Below are 23,949 nucleotides of genomic sequence, written 5' to 3'. Positions count from 1 at the left end.
AGCCATGTGTGTACACAATTGGGCCTTTTTAGCTGAGACAAGGTACCCTTTGTCTCCCAGATCTTTAAGCAGGTCCTCGGTGGCCTCCCTGTAATCAGTCTCTTTTTCTTGAACCCCTGTGGCAGTCTTGTCTGAGGAGAGTCTTCACTTAAGGGACAAGTCAACAACAATTTGATAGGAGGTTGGCCTTGGGTGTCCAGATAACTTTCCTCTTCCTGGAAGGAGATGGTGGCTTGTAACTTTTGCAGGAGGTCTCAGCCCAGCAAGGGGTAAGGACAGTCAGGAATCACCAGAAAAGAGTGGGTTATAGTCCCTCCTCCTAGGTTAGTAATTTGGCCTTCTGACCAGTGGTAGTCTTGTTGAGTTCCTGTGGCCCCTTGAATAGACAATTTTTCTTTAGATAAAGGGCCCTCTGCTTTTTTAATAACTGAATAGGCAATGCCAGTATCACATAAGGATTGGACTGATTTGCTCCCCAGTTGAAGGGTAACCATGGGCTCTAGGGGGACGTTGGCCCCATCACTCCAGTTGGAGGAACTTTTGGTTCCCTCCTCTTCTTTTAGGGCATTTGTTTTTCCAGTGTCCCTTTTCTTTACAATAAACACATTGGTCCTTTTTGAGCAGGGCCCTAAGATTTTTGTAAACTAGTGCTTGGGAGGGGGCCCAGAACTTCTTGAGGGCCTAGAGATGGGACCTTGAAGAGCTGCCACCATCACCTTTGAAAGTTTTTTGACCTGTCTATCTTCTGGCGTGTCTCTATTATTATAGACACGTTGTGCTATTTCTATTAGTTCTGACAATAACTTCCCTTTAAATCCCTCTAGTTTTTGTAATATCTTTCTAATGTCTGGGGCTGACTGGGAAGTAAAAGCAATATTTATTGCCCTTCTATTTTCTGCTGCCTCCGGGTTTGTAGGAGTATATGCCCTATATGCCTCCAGGAAGGCTGCAGGGAACTTGTCTGAACCCTATGTAATCTCACTCACCTTAGACAAATTTGTGAGTTTCTGGGCTGCAGTTCAGACCCCCATAAGAAGGAGCTTGTGATAGCTGGCAAAAGCCTCCTTACCTGCATGGGAATTTGGATCCCTGTTAGGATGGACCAAGGGAGAAAACTGTTTTCAGAAGGTCCTGATTTCTGGTGGGAATCCCGTCTAGGCCCAGGACATGTTTTCTGGCTTCCTGCTGGATGCAGTCTCACTCTTCAGCTGTGAAGAGAGTCTGTAAGAGCTGTTGACAATCATCCCAAGTAGGCTGGTGAATGAAAAACACAGTCTCAAGAAGAGAGATTAGCCCCTGGGGCTTGTCAGAAAAAGATGGATTTTGTTGTTTCCAGTTATAGAGATAAAGTACATGTGTTAATTTACCAACTCTACTTTTGTCATACATTAACAACCTCTTTAATATCTAGAGACTAGATATTATAAACTTAGGACTCATTTGTCCAGTATATATACAATACTGTACAATATATACAGTACAGCAGAGTTAAATGAAACACACAACATATAGGGTAATGGATATTCTGAAATTCTCTAACACATAATAACAAAATACTTTTGTAATTTCTTTTTTTTGTCCCCCCTCAACCCAATAAACAAGTCTAGACAGTACACTGGAGGTGATTTTACAACTCCATTTTTAAACACAGTATTTTTCAAGTTTTTTTAAATCTATTTACATATATTACTACTTTTAAATACATGAAGTAATTTTAAATATTTAGGACTAGATATTCCTTATGTGAACTTGTCTATTATGCACACAGCTCTGGTCAATAAAATTGCCCATACAGCAATGATTATAATCTGAGGTATCTTCTAAATGTGACCATTTTGGCCTTGAATCATTCTCTCCTTATTTTCTTCTGCCTTCAAACCAGTGGACAAGTACAGGCATAATATGTAATACTTAGATATAGTTGAAAAATTTATATCTAAAAGTCATTTATAGAGGACAAGCCTTTTTACCTTCCAGATGTGCAGCTGTTCATGGTTTGGGGGGCTTAGTGGATAGGAGAAACTTTGAGCAGCCTATGCCTCCTTTTATGCACTTTTGTAGCCAGGAAGGCTTTTCAGATAAGACTTTAATCAGGTCAGAATGTAAGGATTCTGGTTGGGGTGGCCAGGCCATTCCACCCATAGGCTGTAGGCAAATCAAAGGTCCCCTCAGCAGGCCATCCCACATCGAATGAAGGCCAATCAAATTCACAGAGTCTTCTCAGTGTAAAGGCATCACAAGAGGCCCCCAGGTCTAAAGCCTTCTGCTGGAAAGAAGAAAAATTAGTCAGCATACATTGCAAAGGGCTGGAGGTAGATGAAGACTGTCCCATGTTGCAGTTCCAATTGTCCTCCGGTCACCTGGGGTGGTCTAAAAATGTTAAACACAGAATGACAAAACAGACACACAGAACAAAGACAATGACTTGTGGCCACACAGAACTAGACCAGACAGACCAGGGGTCGGGGCGATGTCTTGCCAACACCTGGGATTCGGGAAGTAATGCTGCGTCCAGCCTTCCCCTGAATCCCCCTCACCTCCAGAGGTTTTCCTGACCAGATAACCCTCTGCTGTGAGGATTGATGTCTCTTGACTCCACTCATTGCCCATGAGGGTAAGGAGGTATGTCCTGGGGCTGAGGAACGTCTCTCAGCGGCTGCCCTAGGGCCTCCACCCTATTGGGCTCTGTGGAGTCCCAAGAGATCAAGACTCTACCAGCGTCTGTGGAGGTCATTAAAAGGATCTTGCTGGGGCCTCCAAATGTTATGAGTTGAATGAGGCATGACCACCCAAAAAGACTTTAAAGGAGAGTCTTTATTAGCCAGCTGGTGACTGCTCTGACTAACAGGTTGCTGGGTCTCAGAGCAGCACCTTTCTAACTTTTAGCAGGGTTTATAAAGGCAAAAAACATGTCCTGTTTGACAATGCCTATTAGTTGACAACCATTGCAAAGCAAGCTAGCCCAGGTACAGATGCAAAACAATGGCTGTTAGTTGCCATTGTGAAGCATAAGTGAACACAATCAACACAACCATTTATCTGCGTCCTGCTTTGGCTCCTTCTGTTTTCCTCATCTCTATGGGAACCAGACCTTTCATGAACCCCCTTCTGCTTTTAAGCTAAGGTGGCAACTGATTAATGGCTTCCCTCTGGACACCTGATTGATGGCTTCCCTCTGACTGAGCCTTTTAACCATTTTACTACTACTTATGGCCTCCTGGATCACTGGGATCATGCCATCATGCCCAGCTTATTGGATGAGGTTGGCTCTCGCTAACATTTTGCCAATCTAGCCTGGATCCATGATTCTCTCCATCTCCCTCTCCCAAATACCTGCAATTTAAAGGTGTGAGCCACCACTCCTGGCCTCCTTCTTACCCTTTTTAACTGAGAAGTTGTGGGTGGAGTTGGTGTCCTATCCTTTTCTCTCACTGACCTGCAATGTTATTTTAGATAACTTACTTCCCCTTCAGCGTCTTAAATTCATAAACTTGAAATAAGGGGGCTTTATTACATGGGTTTCCAAATTCTGGTCTGCAACCCATGAGCACAAAATCAGTCAAGGAGTGCTTTAATTTGTCATAAATCATCTAGGCATGGTTGCTCAAACTTCTAATGCTAACTACTCAGGAGGTGGAGAGTAAGAGGATGACAGTTCAAGGCAAGCCTAGCCAAAAAGTTCAAGAGACCCCATTTCAATCATAGCTGAGTGCAGTGACACACACCAGTCATCTCTAGCTATGAGGGGAATCATAAATAGGAGGATCAGGGTCCAGACTATCCTAAGCATAAAGCAAGACCCTATCTCAAAAATAATCAAAAACCAAAAAAGGCTGGCAGAGATCTCAAGAGGTAAAATGTCTGTATAGTAATCATGAGGCCCAGAATTCATCCCCCAGTACTGCTCAAAAATTTTGCCATAAATCAGATACAATTTTCATAATCTACTCCAAATTGTCAAGTTAGTTCTCAGTCTCAAAGTATTTTTTAAGAGCCAGGAGATTTTGCAGACTCTAAAATGCTTTGCCAAGGTAATGCTTTGTGAGTAGAACATGCTTTGTATACCTGCTTTTTATACATGTTCTGAAATCACAAGATATGCCAGAGTGCAAAAGTACCTTCTAACCAACATTTTAGAGAAAATATTTTATAAACTGTAAAGTGCCTTGTTAATGCCAACGAGTTTTGTCAGTGGCTAAGATTTACAACCGATTATAAATCTCCATGGGTGTGGAGTTTTTCTTTCTCCTGATTGACTAGGACAAAAGTTCTGTTTTCACCTTCCAGCATTGGCTCTGTCATCCTGGATAAATGCTCCCTCTCCTCCATATACTACACCAACACTCACCTGAGAAATCTGGGTGACTCAAACTAGGCCAGTGCTCTCTTCAATGTATGGATGGTTTCTCTGTCTCTTTGCCAGCCCATTTCTCACTATGCCTTTGCATATAAACTGGTCCTTTGCACATATTCCTCACTCTCTTTCTTGTTCTTTAGGTCTCTTCTCTCTTGGTCTGGCTTTTTTCACGTATCTCTGTCTCTGGTCTTCTCTCCAACTTTTTCTTTGAAACTCTGTCCCTTCACTCTTCATGCTCCATCTTTCTTCAGTTCCTCTTTGTATCACTCCTAGCTCTGTCTTTACCTTTTTTATTGCAAGATCTTCTGAAAGCTTCCATTTCCAGATCTTTGTATGCTCAGCTTTTTCCTGTCTTGCTTTCTGTCTCCCTCCTGTCTCTCTCTACTCTGTTGTATCTCATTCTTTTTCTCTTTTTGAGTCTTTTTCTCCCTCTGTTAATTACTTGAACTTGACTCTACATCTCTCTGAGTTTGCCTCATCATCTCTTTCAGTAATGCTCTCCATTCCTACAGTGCCATCTGGTTAAACCTCTGACCAGTACCCAGAGCTAACTGGAATTTCTGAAGCTCTTCCACCAAACACTGAGCTTCTTCCTTGATTTTCTCCTTGATGCTCCACTTCCCAATCCCCATATACTTCATAAAAGTCAGACAAAACTGATGGGAGACTTTCCAAGGCTTTCCATTGGTGAAGATTACACCTGATAGGTGCAGCATAGTGGGAAGTTTGGGAGAAGTCTAGTGACCTTCCCTTCATCCACCAACTGTGCCCCATCCATGGCTTACTTAACAGTTCCCTGGAAAATGGTGTCAGTGATGGCAATGGGCCCTCTGCCAGAGAAAACCTCAGCATGATCTACAAGGGTCTCCAATGTTGCCTTGTATCCACCAGGACAATGGAGGACCCCGGGCCCAGATAGACAATGAAGATATCCCCATATTTCTCCTGGAGCTATGGAAGAAGGGTACAGATCTCACCATCTTTCCCAAGACAAAGGGTTCTTTCCCTACTGGGATCTCACACTCCAGTGTGGCCTGAGCCCCACTGCCTTCAAGCCTATCAGGGAATAACTGGAACTTGAACTCTGTGGAGTTATCAAAGTTTCATTGGAAGACACTTCTCCAAGTATTCTTACTTCTCTATTGTCCAAGGACCTTCTCAGCTTTGATTATATGAAGTTCAGACTCCCCACACAATGTCCAGGACCTCTCCTTCCCCTACCTCAAGACCACAACTCAATGCCACACATCTGTCAGATTTCACCCTCCAGTCTACCTTCTTCCATTCATTCTCATAGAAATTCCAGAAGCTTCTCTAGATGACACCTTGGCCAGATCATGACTGGAAGAAGAGAATTCCCAAGCTGGTTGGAAAGTCTGAACCATGGTACACCCATCACTGCCCTGCTGGTGTGATCTCTGCTTCCTTTCTATGCACCTCCTGCCTGCTCACCTTTTCCCCTCCAAAACTCACCATCTTAAAAGACTTGAGAAAGCCTTTAGAGCTTATTGGCAAAATGTTCCCCAAGAAAGGCAGAGGTTGGGTCCAGGAGGGAGACAGCCCTTGGCATGGGACATATCCAGGTCCAGTGTATCAGGAAGCAAATTAGGAGGGTAAACAGTGAGAAACCAGACAGCACCGTAGTCCTTTCTCTACCATCTGTCCATATGCTCCTGTGTGTCTCTAGAAGGCAGGCTGCTGTTTGTTGTTCTATTTCTGTGGAAGAGGGTGTATCAAAAATCTTCCCTGGCAGAGTTCCTAGCAACTCTTTACATGCTACATTGAGCCCAATAGGGTAGACAATGCAGAGACCAGAAGCTCAGTACCTCAGGCTTGATTCCAGCTTCCTGTTGGCCACTGCCTATGGATATAATTTCATAAGTGGTTATCTTGAATGAGCACTGTTCCTTTGAGCAGGTCAATGAATGGGACATATGGAGGCAGAGACTGAAGTGGTTCCAATGTGAGAGTGGCTTTCATAAAGCTTTGTCAGAGAAAACATTACAGCAAAAGAGATTCAGATACATTGGCAGGCAGAAATGGAGACATCCTGTGCCCTTTTGGGATGGTAAGTTATTTGGGCATCAGAAGAAAGAGAATGATGGGGAGGAGAAGGTAAGATGGTCTGATAGAAAAATCTTTCTCCATTTAGGATACATTGAAGAGGTGGCTGATTTACACATCCATTTGTTTATTACTTTATTACTCAGCAAATATTTTGAACACCTGTCATAGTTCAGACATGTGATAGCACAGCAATGACTAAGAGAACAGGATGAAAAAAACACATGAAGGAATGTTCAACATCCCTGGCCATAAAAGAAATGCAAATCAAAACCATAATTCCACCTCACACCTCTTAGAATGATTACCATGAAGAACACAAGCAAAAAATGCTGGTGAGGATGTGGAGAAAAAAGAACCCTCATACACTGCTGATGGGAATGTACACTAGTACAACCACTATGGAAAACAGTTTGGAGGCTCCACAAAAAATTAAAAATAGAACTGCCATATGATCCAGCAATTCTACTTTTAAGGATATACCCAGAGGAAAGTAAGTCAGGTTACACCAAAGGAACCAGCATACCCACATTTACTGCAGAATTATTCATAATAGCTAAGCTATGGAAAGGTCAAGATACCCCACTACTATGAATGGATTAAGAAAAATATATACAGTGGTATTTTATTCGGCCACAAAGAAGAATGAAACTTTGTCATTTGCAGGTATTTACCTGCAAATGGATCTGGAAGACAGCATCTTAAGTGAAGTTATCCAGGTTCAGAAAGCCAAAAGTCACCTGTTTTCTCCCATATGTGAAAATAGTATGAAAAGCAGATCACACTAAGGGGAGGTCATATACACAGGGGGATACAAGAAGGAAATTAAGGTTACTCTCTATACAAGAATGAATATAGCATTTCAAACTGATTGAAATAGCCATAAGAAAGGGACTAATGTAGAAGGAAAAAAAATAAACACAAACCAAATCTGGCTATAATACATTTGTACATGGAAGAGCCACAAGGAAACTTCCTGTGTAGCTATCTTAAATAACCAAAAATATCTTTTCTTCTTTTCTCTCTTTTGCAAAATTAGAGAACAGGGTGGTGGAACAGGTCCTGCCTTGGGGGGTTGATACCAATGGGAGGGTAGAAGAAGTGGGGAAGGCATGTAGGAGGCTAAACATGGAGCAAATACTGTGTACACATGAATGTGTACACAGAAAACTATTCCAGGAACAGGGAGAAAAGAGTATAAAGGAGAATGGTGGAGGAGGTGAATTCAAGTATGATATATTGTAAGATCCTTTGTTTATCCCACAAGTTACCCCTACCCAGCACAACAATACAAAATAATAACAGTAAAATAAAAAAGAACTGAGAGCACAAAGAAATAGACATCATTTTTTAAAAAGACAACAGGTTGGTCCTTCACAGAGCTGGCACTGAGGGAGAAGTCCTCATCAAAAGTCCTTCTGACTGGGCAACAGTAAATCACACTTACAATCTTATCTACTTGTGAAGCTGAGGTCAGGAGCACCAAGGTTCAATGCCAGCCTGAGAAAATAATTTGAAAGACACCCATCTCCAAAATAACCAGAGCAAAATAGACTGGAGGTGTGGGTCAACTGGTAGAGCACCTGCTTTGCAAGTGCAAAGCCCTGAGCTCAAACCCCAGTCAAACCAAAAAAAAAAAAAACAAAAATGTCCCAAAAAGATCTCTAGAGACCTGACAAGCAATAGACTACACACAAAGTGGAAGATATCAACTCCTAACACAAGGAAGCCAGGTTTTTATGTTTACTTGATTCTCAGGATATTTAAGGCCAGGAAAGGTGACTCACACCTGTAATTCTAGCTACTCCAGAGGCAAAGATAGGAAGGACTGAGGTTCAAGGTCAGCTTGGGCAAAAAAGTGGGAGAGACCACAACTCAATCCATAAAAATATGGATGTGGAGTCATGAACCTGACATCCCAGCTATATGAGAAGTGTAAATTAGAGGATTAAAGTTCTAGCCTCCTCATATATAAATGCAAGACCAAATTTGAAAAATATCTAAAACAAAAAGGGCTGTGGGCATGGATCAAGTGATGGGACACTTCAAACAACCACAGTTCAAAATGCAGTAATGCTGATAAAAAGGAAAATAAGGAAGGAGTAATCAAGTAATCCAAGGATCCAAGGTGCTAGTAGGGAATCATGAAAATCAGGGGCATGGGCTTAGGAGAAAAGAAGCATGTAGGAATGCTAACAATATGAGAGATGCAGTGTGCAACCATGGTCTTAGACATACAGGAACCTCAAAAAACTGTGTGACATGAAAGCCTGTAGACACAAAAGATTACATATTGTAAGTCTCCATTTATGTGACAGACAAATCCAGAAGAGGAAAGACTACAGACACAGAAACCAAACTGGTGCTTTCATGGCCTGGGGAAGGGGAATAGGAATGGAGAGTGACTGTTCCATAGAGGCAGTCTTTTAGGGGATGAAAAAAGTCTCTAGAATTAGATATTAGATAGTTATGCAACACTGTGAATGAATTAAACAACTCTGACTTACATGCTTTGAAAAGGTCAATTTCATGCCATGTGAATCTCACCTTAATTTAAAGGAAGCAATGCACTGTGGACTTTGGATTCTAAAGTCAGAAGGTGACATTGCTCCTCCACTCACTGGCACCATGACCTCAGGCAACTGGTGCCATTGTCTGGCCTCCATTACTCATCTGTAAAAAGGGCAGGATCACTGCACCCACCGCATGGGGATACTGAGGGGAGGATTCTCGAGAAACCATATGCAGAGAACTTTAGCACATGTCACAGAGCACAAGATGCTGATGAATGGGGACAGTGGTGGATCTAAGCAAGGTAGAAGCCACTCAGTGTGAGCTGTGGCCTGCAAAGCACAACCACAGAAAGACCTTTAGTCAGGTTTCCTCTTTCAGTCCCACTATCTATATAGACACCAAGAAAGGGGGTTCGTTATTGTTGAGATTGCTTCTAGCTCCTGCAGTTCAGGAAAAGGAACACACTTTAGATGTTTCAAGAGCTGCAGCATAAAGGAACCTTGATGACACTCTTAAAAAAATACTGCCATGCTGAGTAAACAAGGACAAAAAGGAGGCTGGCTTTATAGTGTGCTTCTCTTAGGTAAAGGAAGTCAGAAGCCATTACCTACAGTGCTTGGGACACTTAATGACCTTGAAATCCTTTGGCTCTCTTCTCTCACCCCGTTCACAGTGATTTAGGAAGCAGATCTGGTAAGTTGGAGGTTCTCTCCCCAAACCAGTCTTCTGGGGTGTGATGTTAGAGTCCTTAGGGACCATGGGGCTGGCAAAAGAGAAATTCTGAATGATGATGGTGAAGAAAAGGAACAATTCATTGTGGGTGATGCCTTCACTAAGACAAATGCTCTTCCCTTTGGCAACAAAGAATCAGCCATATGGGCACTGGGAGAGTGTAATATCTGCTCAGTCTCATCCCTAAGCCCAGACACCAGTGTCCATTTGCAATAGATGCACATGGTCTTGACCTTTAACCTGAAATCCAGTGTAGTGTGATAGGGGTTTCAGAAACCATCTGAAACTGGGTGCAGAACTTTATATTTTTCCTATTATTATGGTGCTGTGTGGGGGTACATTGTTCCATTTACACAGGTTCTTAAAATGTATCAAATATATAATACATGAAATCACCCCTCTACCACTCTCCTTTATCCCCCATCCCTTGATTTCTGGAGTAGTTTCAACAGGTATCATTTTTGCATTTGCATACATGTGTACACATTTTTTGCACCATATTTACCCTCCTACACTCTTTCTCCACCACATCCCCTCTTCCACTAATGGCAACCCTCCCTCCTGGGCAGGTCTTACTCTGTCCTCCTGTGCTCTAATTTTGTAGAAGAAGGAGAAAGAGAAAAGGAAAAACATGACATTTTAGCTTGTTTCAGATAAAGGTATCTACACATGGAGTTTCCTCATGAAAATTCCATGTATATATATACTACAACTACAACTGGATCATTTCCTCTAATTTTAGTCACACTACCTGAGTCCCTCTACTTCATAATTAAAGTCAGTTTAAGATTTCTATAGTCTTGGGGACTATTTTCCCCCAGAGTTGGACATGCCTTGCTGACTGTGCCATGCAGGATTTTCACAGCTGTTATGTGCCATTAAGGGATGATTTAAGAGTCAGTCTTTGAATTTTATCTGCACTTAATGTGTTGGCTGTTATTATTTTGGCTAGGAGCAATCAGAATTACCCAAGTGTAGCTCCGATAGTCCAAGGAGGTTTCAGTGTCACAGAGCTTAGGATTTATGACTTCTTACCCTAGCCACCACTTTTTTTTCTTATTTTTTCTTTGTCTTTTTTCTCCCAACAAGTAGAAAGACATAGCATAAATCAGAATCAAACTCTGTGACATCCTGAGCCCCCAGCCCATGAAAGACCTGCCTATGTCACACAGCACTGAAAAACAAGCAGAGTCATCTCCCCCCACCAGGAGCTCCAAAGCTGCTTGTGTGAAACTGCAGAAGGAAAGGGTGAGCACCACACACCACATGTGACTCTCCTACCAACCCCTGGGAAAATTATCCAATGCAGACCCTGGACAGACTGAAACCCCCTCAAGTAAAACTGAAAAACATAAACAGTGACCTGTAATGTAACACCAGTAGCAGAGGTAGGAGGTGAAAGCTAAACCTGCCCTGGAGAATGGGGTAGAGGAAGATCTGAAGTCTCAGTGCCAAACTCTCAGTCAACTAAGACAGGAAGAGCAGCAATGGCTGTGATCAGGAGCAGGGATACAAGCCAACCTCCTAGAGGAACTACCAGCACCCAGGAGAGATCAGGAGAGGCATAAGGGCTGAGAGCAAGAGTGGGGTGGCAAGCCAACCTACCAAAGCAGGGCATGTGGTGGATCCTGGAGCTAATCTCTGGAACAGAGGTCAGCATTCAAAACTGAATTGGCCACTCCTTGCAGAGGGAGGAACTTAATAAACAGAGCTACAGCTGAAGGGCAACACAGCTTCTGCCTGGTTAAAACAACAGCTCTGACCACCCTGCATGACCTGGCAGTCTTACCTCACCTCACAATTCCAACTAATCCTATGGACAGAAGCACCAAATACTACACACAAGCCAGTCACCTGGTGAGACCACATGAGAGCTTCCAGTCGCACATCAATACCAGGATTGAACACCTAAGGAATAACTCCAGAACTATGACCAATAGAGTGAAATTTCTGTGGATCATGAACCTACTGTTTTTACTGTGTTACTTTTTTAAATGTTTTCTATTTTTATTATTACTTTATTATTAACTTCCCCATCACTATTCTCTTATCATTATTCTTAACCTCTTCACTTTCCCTCCTTCTACTGTGCTACAATCCATTGTTCTCCCTCCCAAATACTCTTTCTATCCCTTCTCATCAACTCTTTCCCCCATTTTCACCCTCCTCTCCTATCCTTCCTCAACCTGTCACCACACTACCCTTCCCCATACATACTAACCACCCTCTGATTAGCCTAGTGTATCAATTATACACAACCCCAGGCCCCTGAAATTCCTGATAAAAACACCCTCCACTACAACAACAGAAATGCACCCAAACACGCACAGGCGAAACAAAACCCAGAAGCCACCATATCTCTTCCCCCACCCATCCCTTTTCCCACCCCACCCTTTTTAGTGCTACCTTTACCAATTCCCCTAAATCTATAACTATTCTAATACCATACCCACCCAAATTCCACTATTTATAGATATTTTCACCAAGGTGTTTTCTATATAACATGTAAACAACTGGTTTGACATTGAACTTGTGAATTTATTATTGCTAAATTACACCTCCATGGCAGGGACAGAAAGAGCAGGTGAACCTAGCTAACAACCAAGTCAGTCACAACACAAAAGTTAAATCAGGGAAAGAAATCAGGCAATTAAAAACCAGCAAGCATCCTATCAAAAACATTGTTGCTCAACACCAAATGGAGTGATGGGAAGAAGGGATGGAAACCACTCTCCTCAAAAAAAAATTCAATACAGGATTCAGCGGAAATGAAGAAAATGGATATCCAGTTCCTGACCTCAACACAATGATAAATGTCACAAAGGAGCCCACTGACATCCACATAAAAGCCCTCAAAGAAGAAATTTTAAAAGATATTATTAAGAAATACATGGAGAATATACTAGAAATGGTTAACCAGAAAATACAAGATGCACTGAAGAAATTTCAAAACACCAAAAAAGGAACATGAGAAGACACAGAAAAAATAAAGCAACTCAGAGAGGGTTTCAACAAACACCAGTGTGAAACAAAGGACACTATAAAAAGAGTGATGCATGAATTAAAGATCACAAAATAAAATATAAAAGAGGAGTTGAACAAAGATATGGAAAACCTCAGAAAAAGGATTCTAGCAGACATCCTGGAAATAAAAATTCCCTTTAATCAAACAAAAATCACAGAGGAAGGCCACTCCAGCAGACTAGAACAAGTTGAAGACAGACTCTCAGAGACTGAGATAAAATAGAAATTAAAGAAAAAACAGGAGAAATCTTAGTCAAACAACTCAAATGCTGTGAAAGGAGTATGCAAGAAGGTTTGGTCAAAAGACCAAACCTGGGAATCATGGGCATTGAAGAAGGAGAAAAGGTGCAAGCCAAAGGGACACATAATGTATTTACGTTAAAAAAACCCAAATCTCAAGAAAGTCTTGCCCATTCAGGTACAGGAATCCTCCAAGACACCAAACAAACTTGATGAAAATAGAACCTCCCCACATCATATTACCATTATTACAACAAGCATAGAGAACAGAGAAAGAATATTGAAGGCTGTAAGAAAGAAAAAACAAATAGCATATAAAGGTAAATCCATCAAACTAACAGACTCCTCAATGGAAACCTTGAAAGCAAGAAGGGCTTAGACTGAGTATTTTGGGCACTAGATGAAAATAACTTCAGCCCTAGAATACTCCACCCAACAGAGCCATCATTAAAAATTGATGAAGCAATAAAAATCTTCCACGATAAAAAGAAACTAAAACAATACATGAACACCAACCTGCCACTATGAAGATTCTACAAGGAATTCTGCAACAGAAAATGAAAGAAAATAAAACCGTGAGAAAACTGGAAGTATAAAACAGGAGAAGGAAACACAAGTAATCAGAGAGAAGCATTGATTCAACTACACACAATCAAATCCTTAAACAACAAAGAACTAAATGGCAGGAATCACCACATACCTATCAATATTAACACTGAATGTCAATGGACTCAACTCCCCCATTAAAAGACACCATTTGGCAAATTGGCTTTAAAAGGAAGATCTGATAATCTGTTGATTATATGAGTCCCATCACATTGATGGGAATAAAAACTGGCTTAGGATGAAAGGCTGGAAGAAGATTTACCAAAACAACAACTCCCTAAAATAGGCAAGTGTGGCAATACTTACATCAGACAAAGTAGACTTCAAACCTACATTTATCAAATGAGATAAAAAAGGACATTTAATACCAATAAAAGGAGCAATATATCAAAAGAAAATAACATTTATCAGCCTATATGCACCCAATGTTAGTGCACTCAATTTTGTCAAACATAAACTAAAGGACATAAAAGCATATTTAGACTCCAACACAGTGGTAGTAGCAATACCACTTCTAGGGATATACCTGAAGGAATGTGAATCAGCTTACAGCAAAGACAACTGTACACCCATGTTTATTGCAGCACTATTCACAATAGCTAAACTATAGAACCAGCCAAGATGCCCCACTACTTATGAATGGATTAAGAAATTGTGGTATTTATATACAATAGAATTTCACTCAGCCACAAAGAAGAATGAAATTTTGTCATTCGCAAATAAATGGATGGAACTGAAGAATATTATCTTAAGTGAAGTCAGCCAGGCTCAGAAAGTCAAACACTGCATGTTCTCTCTCATATGTGGAATATAGTCCTAAAGCAAGTGCATCAATATTACAGGATGCTGGTCACACTAAGGGGAGGCCACCCTTGTGAGGGGTAGGGAAACTAAGAACTTGAATATGGTTGATATACTCTCTATACAAGAAGGACTATAAAAATCTTTGTTTTTCTTTCTTTAATTTTATCATTTTTACATTTACTTACATATGTATACATTGTTTGGCCCAACTCCCCGTCCCCCCATCTGCTTCTGGGAAGAACCTATTCTCTCTCTTGTTCTCCAATCTCATAGGAGATTATAAGAAAGATATAGTGGTTTTGCTACCTTGAGATATAGATAGCTATACAGAGATAATCCTACCATTGCGTCCATACACATGTATATTGCAACCCAAATTGGTTCATCTCTGCCAGAATCTCTTTGCTACTTCCTGGTCCCCTTCCTAATGCAGCCTCTGCCAGTTTATGATTACTTTATTCACTCCTCTTCAGTGAGTACATCAACCACATTCAAGTTTTCGGTTTCCTTCCCTTTCCATATTCCCCCAATGCGTGTTCTCCCTTTAGTATGTGACCCATGTCCAATAATATTACTGCATTTGTTTTGGGTCTAAAATCCACATACGTGGAAGAACATGTGATTTTTGCCCTTCTGAACCTGGCTAACTTCTCTTTAGTTCATGTTCTCAAGTTCTATCCATTTACTTGTGAATGACAAAATTTCATTCTTCTTTGTGTCTGAGTAAAATTCCATTGTGTGTAAATACCATTTTCTTTATCCATTCATCAGTAGTGGGGCATCTTGGCTGTTTCCATAGCTTGACTATTGTAAATAGTGCTGCAATAAATGTGGGTATGCTGATGCCTTTGTAAAAACTTTGGTCGCATTCTTTTGGGTACATGCCTAGGAGTGTAATTGCTGGATCACATGGCAGATCTATGGTTAGTTTTTTAAGATTTCTCTATATTGTTTTCCAAAGTGGTTATACTACCTTACATTCTGACCACCGGTGTATAAGGGTTCCATTTTCCCCACATCCTTGCCAACATTTCTTGTGATTGGTTTTCTTGATGCTAGCTATTTTAACAGGAGTGAGGTGGAATCTTAGTCTGGTTTTGATTAGCATTTTCTTTATGGACAGGGGTAGTGAGCATTTTTTCATGTGTTTTTGGCTATTTGGACTTCTTCCTTTCAAAAAGTTCTGTTTAGTTCAGTTGTCCACTTCTTTATTTGTTCATTAATTTGGGGGGAGTTTAGTTTTTTGAATTCCCCATATATTCTGGTTACCAGTCCTTTGTCTAATGTATACATAACAAATATATTCTCCCACCTTGTGAGTGGTCTCTTCAGTTTAGAAACCATTTCTTTTGTTGTGTAGAAGATTTTTAATTTCATGTAGTCCCATTTGTCCATGCTTTCTCTTAGTTGCTGGGCTGCTGAGTTTTACTGAGGAAGTCATTATCTATACCTATTGTCTCCAGGGTATTCCCTGCTCTTTTGCATATAACTGCAAGGTTTTGGGTCTGATATTAAAGTCATAGATCCACTTTGAGTTGGTACTAGTCCTGGTGACAAACATGGATCTAGCTTCAATTTTCTACAGGAAGATAGCCACTTTTCCCAGCACCATTTGTTGAAGAGGCTGTCTTTTCTCCATCATGGGTTTTTGGCACCTTTTCAAAAATAAGGTGGGCATAGCTGTGTAGATTCATATCTGGGTCCTCTATTCTGTTCCACTGGTCTTCATATCTCTTTTTGTGCCAGTACCATGCTGTTTTTATTGCTATGGCTCTGTAGTATAGTTTGAAGTCTGGTATTGTGATACCTCCAGCATTGTTCTTTTTGCTCAGTATTGTCTTGGCTATTTTAGGTCTTTGGTGCTTACAGATGAAATTTAGCATTCATTTTTCAATCTCTGTGATGCATGTCATTAGGATTTTGATGAGAATTTCATTGAACATGATGATTGCTTTTCATAGTATAACCATTTTTACTATACTGATCCTACCTATTCATGAATATGGGAGATCTCTCCATCTTCTATCGTCTTCTTCAATTTTGTTTTTCAGTGGTTTGTAATTTTCATTGTAGAGGTCATTCACATCCTTAGCTAGGTTTAGTCCTAGGTACTTGAGAGTTTTTTAAGGCTATTGTAAATGGGATTGTTTTCTTATATTCCTTTTCAGTCTGTTCATTGTTGATGTATAGAAAGGCTCCTGGATTTTGTAGATTGATTTTGTATCCTGCTACTTTGCTGAAGCCGTTTGTGATATCTAGGTGACTTTTGGTGCAGTTTTTCAGATCTTTTAGGTATAAGATCATGTCAGGTCCTGGACTTTCCATTCTTGGGAGACTCATCATTGCTGCTTCAATTTCATTGCATGTTATAGATCTGTTTAGGTGATTAATATCATCGTGGCTCAATTTTGGATGGTCATATGTATCTAGAATTTTGCCCACTTCCTCTAGATTTTACAATTTATTTGAATATAGGTTTTCAAAGTAGTTCCTGATGATTCCCTAGATTATGTTGGTATTTGTGATTATTTCCACTTTTAAGTTTCTAATTTTATTAATGTGTATCTTTTCCCTTTCATTTTAGTCAGATTTGCCAAGGGGTTGACAATCTTTTTTTATTTGTTCGAAGAACTAGCTTTTTGTTTCAATGATTCTTTGTAATTTTTGGCCTCTATTTCATTCATTTAAACCTTTTGTTTAATTATTTCTGTTCTTCTGCTTGCTTGTATTTGGCTTGTTCTTGTTTTTCTAGGAGTTTGAGATGCAACATTATGTCATTTTTCTGTGTTTTAACAATGTACTCATGGCCAAAATTCATAGGTGTAAACTTTCCTCTTAGGACTGCCTTTTTCTGTGTCACACAGGTTCTGATAGGTTGTGTTTTCACTTTCATTAAGCTCCATGAACTTTTTGGTTTCCTCCCTTATTTCTTCTATTACCCATTGATTGATGAGCAATGTTTTGTTCAGCTTCCAACTGCTTGCATATTTTATGCTGCTTCTTTTGTTGTTGAGTTGTAGTGTTATTGCATTCTGGTCAGATATTATGGAGGGACTTATTTTAATTTTTTAATTTATTGAGACATCCTTTGGGCCCTAAGATATGGTCTCCTTTAAGAAAGTTCCATGGGCTGCTGAGAATGTATATTGTACTGTTGCAGGATGGAATTCTCTGTAGACATCTGTCAGGTCCATAAGATCTGACATTCAATTCTAGAATTTCTTTGTTGATTATGTCCTTTTTGTGACCTATCTATTGGTGATGGAAGCGTGTTAATGGCACCCACTACCATTGTGTCAGGGTCTATCTGTGATTTTAAGTCTTCTATTGTCTTTTAAATGAAGTTGGGTGCACTGACATTGGGTTCATATAAGTTGATAGTTGGTATTTCTTCTTGATGTATTTCTCCTCTTATTACTATGAAGTGACATTGTTTGTCTCTTCTGACTAATTTAGGTTTGAATTATATTTTTTTCTGATATACATATTGCTACTTCTGACTGTTTTCACGGCCATTAGTTTGGTAAATGTTCTCCCACCTTTCCAATCAAAGAAAGTGTTTCTTTCTGTCAATAGGTGGGTTTCTTATAAACACAGATTGTCAGGTCTTCCTTTAATCCAGTTTGCCAAATGGTGACCTTTGATGGAGGAATTAAGTCCATTCACATTCATTGTTAATGTTGATAGGTTTGTGATGTTTCCTGGCATTTAGATGTTTTTGTTGTTTAAGTATTTTAGTGTGGGCAGCCAACTGAATGCTACTCTTCTTCTCATGAGGGTAAATACTTTGATAATATTTGTTTTCATCTCCATGTGTAAGATTCCTTTCAGAATCTTCTGTAATGGTGATTTGGTGGTCATATATTGTCTTAGCTTCTGTTTATCATTGAAGACTATTCCTCCATCAATTTTGAATTTTAGTTTTGTTGTGTAGAGTATCCTATGACTGAAATTGTTTTCTTTCAATGCTCAAAGTACCACACTCCATATCCTTCTTGATTTTAAGATTTCTGTTGAGAAATCTTATGCTATGTTGATGGGTTTACATTTACATGTTATTTGTTTTTTCACTCGTACAGACTTCAATATTCCATCTTTGTTCACTGTGCTAGTTGTTTTAATAATATGCTGTAGGGAGGTTCTGTTTTGGTCCAGTCTGTTTGATGCCCTGGAAGCTTCCTGTACCTGAATGAGCATCTCTTTCTTCAGATTTGGGAAATTTTCTGCTATTATTTTGTTGAATGTATTACTTATACCTTTGACTTCCACTTCTTCTCCTTCTTCAATGCCCATGACTCACAGGTTCTGTCTCTTGATTGAATTCCTGAGTTCTTGCATATTCCTTTGACAGCTCTTGAGTCTTACAACCAAAAATTCTTCTATTTTCCTCTTTAAAATCTGTTCTGTCTTTTAGCCTTGACATTCTGTGTTCCACTTGTTCTAGTTTGCTGGAGTGGTATCAACTTATTTTCTATTGATTTAAAGGACTTTTTTTCCAGGATTTTTGTTTCATTCTTTCTTCTGATGTTATCTGTATCTGTAATAAACTCCTCTTTCATATCTTGTGCTGCTTTCTTTATTTCATATATCATTTTTATAGTCTCTTTTGCTTAATTTTGAAGTTTGCTGAAGTCTTTAATTCATTTAGTTGTTTCTGTGTCTTGGTAGGATTTTTATTTACATTATCTTGATGTTGTTTGACTTGATTTTGTATGTTCTCTTTAACCTTTTTTTTTTTGAAGCTTCTCCATGAGTATCTCAAACTGTTCATTCTTGAGATCTTCTCTGAACAATGTTATTGAATTCATTGGACAAATTTATCCACATTTTGTTGGAGTCAAGAACTGGGTATTCATTTTCTTCATTTCCACTAAATCTTCTATTGAATTGTTGGTCTTCTGAGGCGTGGAATTCCCATGCCTTCTTCTTCTTATGATTCTACTTTGTGCAGTGCTCTCATGTTATTGATTGGATAGTTGGGGGTATAATCACCTGTTATCTTTCCTTGACCTAATTACTGTGTTTTGACTGGCACAACACAGTTGATATACAATTTCTGTCTCTGACCTGAGGTGTAAATTAGCAATAACAAATTCACACATTCAATGCCAGACCAAGTGTTTACATAATATATAGAGAAACCCTTGGTGACATAATGTATAAGCAGTGGGAGTTGGGAGGGTGGGTAACAGTTGTTTGAATAGAAACAAATACTTAGGAAATTTTAAAAGAGGGTTCTAGAGGGGTGGGGGCAGGGGAAATGGAGGGAGAAGAGGTATGATGTCTATAGGTTTTAGGGTCCTTGTATGTGTTAGGGTGTACTTCAGTTGTTGTAGTGGAGGATGATTATATCAGGGATTTCAGAGGGATAGGGGTTTGTAGAGTGGTATAGTACACTAATATGCAAGTGGTAAGTGTGGCAGAGAGAGATGAAAGATAAGGAGAAGGGAGGAGAAGGTGAAGTAGAGAGAAAATGGATGAAAGGGGGCAGAAAAATATTTTGGGGACAAAACAATTGTAGCATAAGAAAAGAACATAAAGTGAAAGGAATAACAATAAACATAAAAATAGCAGTAACAAAATTAAAAATACTAATTAAAAAGGGAAAAATTTAAAATTGACAAAATAAAAATAGAATACAGTAATAAAAATTCAGTTTGGTGAAGACTCTGGACTTATTCCTTTGGCATCAAACCAAAGAATTCGGCATTTATGACTGGGGATTTCTGTGTCCCTGTCTCTTCTCAAGGTTGGTATGCAGGATTGTGTGGTGAGGGGTGCTGTTCCTCTTTGTCAGGCAACTTAGGGGCAGTTGGCTTGGTGTTTTGCATCCTGTGTTTCCTTGGTCTGATGGGCCGTCTGGTGCTGGCAGGATCTCTGAAGTGGTCTGACCAGAAGGCTGGTTTGTTAAGAATCATTGAACACTTCTGCCCACAAGGCAGGTTACAAGTGAGGTCTGTTGTTCCTTACTACCAGATTGTCCAAGGTGTTTAGGGCAGTGTTTTAGAGGGTTGCCAAGCACTCCAAAACTGGGTGCAGAACTTTAGATGAGTCTCCTATGCTCATTCATCAGAGATGGAGTTTGTAGCTTTTGTTATACTTCCCAAAGACTCAGTGGTCTCATAGGGGATCATCCATTTGTGTTTGGATGTGAGGTGTGTACATAATTACACATGCATTTCTGACTTAATGTTCTTAACATTCTTAATTTCTCATATGAGGGACATGACACCCATCCCATGTGGCTGTGGTGAGCATAAACTTTATCTTTGTAGAAACTCTTACATTAACCCTATAGGCACTAGGCATAGTGGTAATCCCAGGATTCGGGTGGCTGAGGAAGAAAGACTACAAGTTTGAGACCAGCCTGGATTGCACAGCAAGAGCTTTTCTTTAAAAAAAAAAAAGGAAAAGGAAAAGATCCTTAGTCTGCCCTTGGCCATCTGCCTCTGTTTTCTTTACACCTTTCAAGCACTATTTTTTCATCTTCTTTTCTTCTTATTTCCTGATTTGCCTTCCTCCTTCTCCTCTGGCTCTCCTCTCTTCTGACTCTTCTTCCTCCTCCTTTCCTTATTCGGCTCTCTCCTTCTTCTTTTGCTTCAAATACACTATCTGTCTCATACAAATATTTCTTTATGCTCTAATCTCCCCTGACTCTATCTCTTGTGTATCTCTTTATCTATTTCTCTGTCTCATTCTTGTCAATCCATTGTTAACTTGTCTGTCTCTGTTCTAATTTCTCTATATCTCTGCCTCTAGCTAAATTTAGGATGGAACAACTGATGGAGAAATTGACCCACACACCACTGCCCACAGGTTTCCTACTCTTATTGAACAGGAAATGAGGAAGGAGGCCATTGCACTGGACAGATGAAGGGGCAGAGCCAGAGCCCTGAGTCACTGAAGTCACTGGGCAAAACTCAAGCATAAGGACTTGTTTCTGGTGCCTGCCTTCCTCACAAAGGAAAGGTACCTAGACGTTGAGGTTTGGTTTTACATGAATAAATCTTTTTCATTTGACATTGAAGTTTTGTTTAAGTTAAATTTGGACTAAAGGTGTCTATGAACATACCAAATGTAAGCTAATATGTAAACAAACTGAAAACTGATGTGAGATTATATTCTTCTAACAAGCAACCAAATTCAGGCAATCGTAGTCAGCATTAGCCAATCCAAAGCTGCAGACTGCTCAGAAAATTCCCTGTAAGACAAAGAGGGAACTGTAACTCATTGTGCTATTTCTCTGTGTCCATTTCCTTTTTCTGTCTATAAACACTCCCTGAACACTTTGATGGTGCAGCTCTCTGAAACTTTACTGGTTCAGATACTGTCCAACTCAGGAAATTTTGCTCAAAATACCTCTGTTAAAATTAATTTGTCTAGTTTTATTTTTCTTTTAACAAGCCAAACAGTGGTGGGTGTGAACAGGGTCAAGCCTGTCAAGAAGTACCTCAGCTTACCAGTGCTGAAGGGTAAATACAAATTCCTCTCTCAGCCTTCAAGGCACTGTCCAGCTAAGCACTTCACCCATGTTCCCTGGGCTTATTCTTACCCCAGACCTTCCTATAGCTTCTCAAATGTGTCCTGTGGTTCCCACCCTCACCCTGTGGCTGTTTCCTCTGCCTGGAAAAACTGTCCAGTGGCTGATCAATACTCACCCACATATTCTCAGCTTAGAAACCAGTTTCTCTTGTTAGTTTTTCCTTGCCTACTGCACAAAATTATTCAGGGTTTGTTTACTATTATATTAGTCAATTAAACAATAATTTCCCTTTGAGAATTTTGTTTATGTTACTGGGATTAGAAATCAGGGATTCACACTTGTAAGGCAGGTACACTACTTGTTGAGTCACTCAGTCAGCCCTGTTTCAAGATTATTTGCCCTGGGCTGGCTTTGAACTTGGATCTTACAAATCTCTGCCTCCTAAGTAAGTAGGATTATAGGTGTGACCCACTGGCACATGGTTCCCTTGAGGATATTTGCTTTATGCCATGTAGTCCTGAGCACTGGGCAGATAACAATTCATTTAATTACATTATTTTTGTGACTATTCTGTGATTTATTTGATGCATTATAGCCCCCAATAAAGATGGGCTTCCTGTGGTTTATAAACTAGAGGGGGTTTCTTACACCTCTGAGAGTCTGGTGGGAGTCACAGACACCCTCTGCATGTGCATGGTCCTATTCACAATGCTATGACATTTTGGGGGGAGTCTGAGAAAAAAATGCTCACAGATACGTTTTGGCTGTTGCTTTTTAAGAAAATGAATTTTCTCTGGTTTAGAAATTTTTAATATTTGACAAAGGTCCTGCTTACGAAGATGAGCTTTTAACACATAATCTCACTTTTCAAGTCCTCCCACAGAGTTGTAGTGAAAATGGTTGGGTAGCTCAAGTAAAGCAACTGGGATATACTAAGTATTCAATAAACAAGAACCTATTATTGTCTGTGTCAAAGAGATACCTGCCCTCTGTTGTCTGCAAAAGGGATCGAGGGTCCAGCACACCTATGGAAAAAATGGATAAAAGCATCATTCTTATTAAATGCACCACTGGCATCCAAAAAGTGTTCACAGTTGAAGTTGTCTGGATTTTCAAAGTACTGTGGGTCATGGGCAGTAGAGCTCAGGATGGAGTAAATTTCAATGTTCTGTGAAAGAGTTAGAAGGTCAAAAGATATTGCCATTCCTTGCCCCAACATGCATAAAAATAAATGATAGATGAAGTGAAACAAAATCAGAGTAGCATTGCTGGGACACCAACAGCAAGTGGAAATTGGATGTTAAAAAACTGAGACCAAGGGGAAAAAAATGGAAAAATGAGACCTGTTGAAACTCAGGAATGTGGGAATGGGAAATAAAGGAAAATGGGATGGAGTGAGTGATTTCAAAAATGATATATTAAGAACTTTTGTAAATGTCACAATGTACCCCCATGACAATAATAACATGATAAGATACATAAAAAGAAGGATAGTAAGTATAATGAATTGAAACATATAAAACATATTATACCCATAAAGTTATAATGATGCTACTAAAATTATTGGCCCCCTTTGGAAGATTGTATAGAATTAAGTCATTATTTTGAAAGCTGTCATAGAAAGATATATTTATCCTAACTTTTCTCTTTTTTTTCAAATCTCTAAGAATTGAACTTTTTATTATCACATTATTGTTGTACTGGTGATACATTGTGACATTTACAAAAGTGCTTGCAATATAACATAATTGAATTCACCCTTCAATCATTCTCCTTTACCCCCTACCCCCATTCCTGTAATGGTTTCATCAGGTCACATTTTCATAAATAAGTACGTGATATTTCCACTACATTCACCCTCCTACACCCTTTCCTTATATCCTCCCCCTCCCACTGGCACCAACCCACAGACAGGACCTATTTTACCTTCCTGTTGTCCTTTTCTTTTTTTAAAAAAATGTATTTTTGTTTAAGATAACTATACAAGGAGTATACATTTCCATGTATACATGTATTATATTTATATCCCAAATTGTTTCCTCTCCCCTGTTTTCTTCCTGTCTACCTTAGTCTCCTTATGGTGATTTCAACAGTTTTAAAAATTCTATTTTCATTCTTGTATAGA

At 39.7% G+C, this 23,949-nt stretch overlaps 1 pseudogene; it reads right to left on the bottom strand.

The window, feature by feature from the left end:
* LOC109675357 (cytochrome P450 2B1-like) overlaps positions 1-23,949 on the bottom strand; it is a 135,892-nt pseudogene that overhangs the window by 31,034 nt on the left and 80,909 nt on the right.

This window comes from Castor canadensis, chromosome 16 (genome assembly GCF_047511655.1).
Source record: "Castor canadensis chromosome 16, mCasCan1.hap1v2, whole genome shotgun sequence".
Lineage (NCBI taxonomy): Eukaryota > Metazoa > Chordata > Mammalia > Rodentia > Castoridae > Castor > Castor canadensis.
This window is presented reverse-complemented; position numbering and strand designations above follow the sequence as displayed.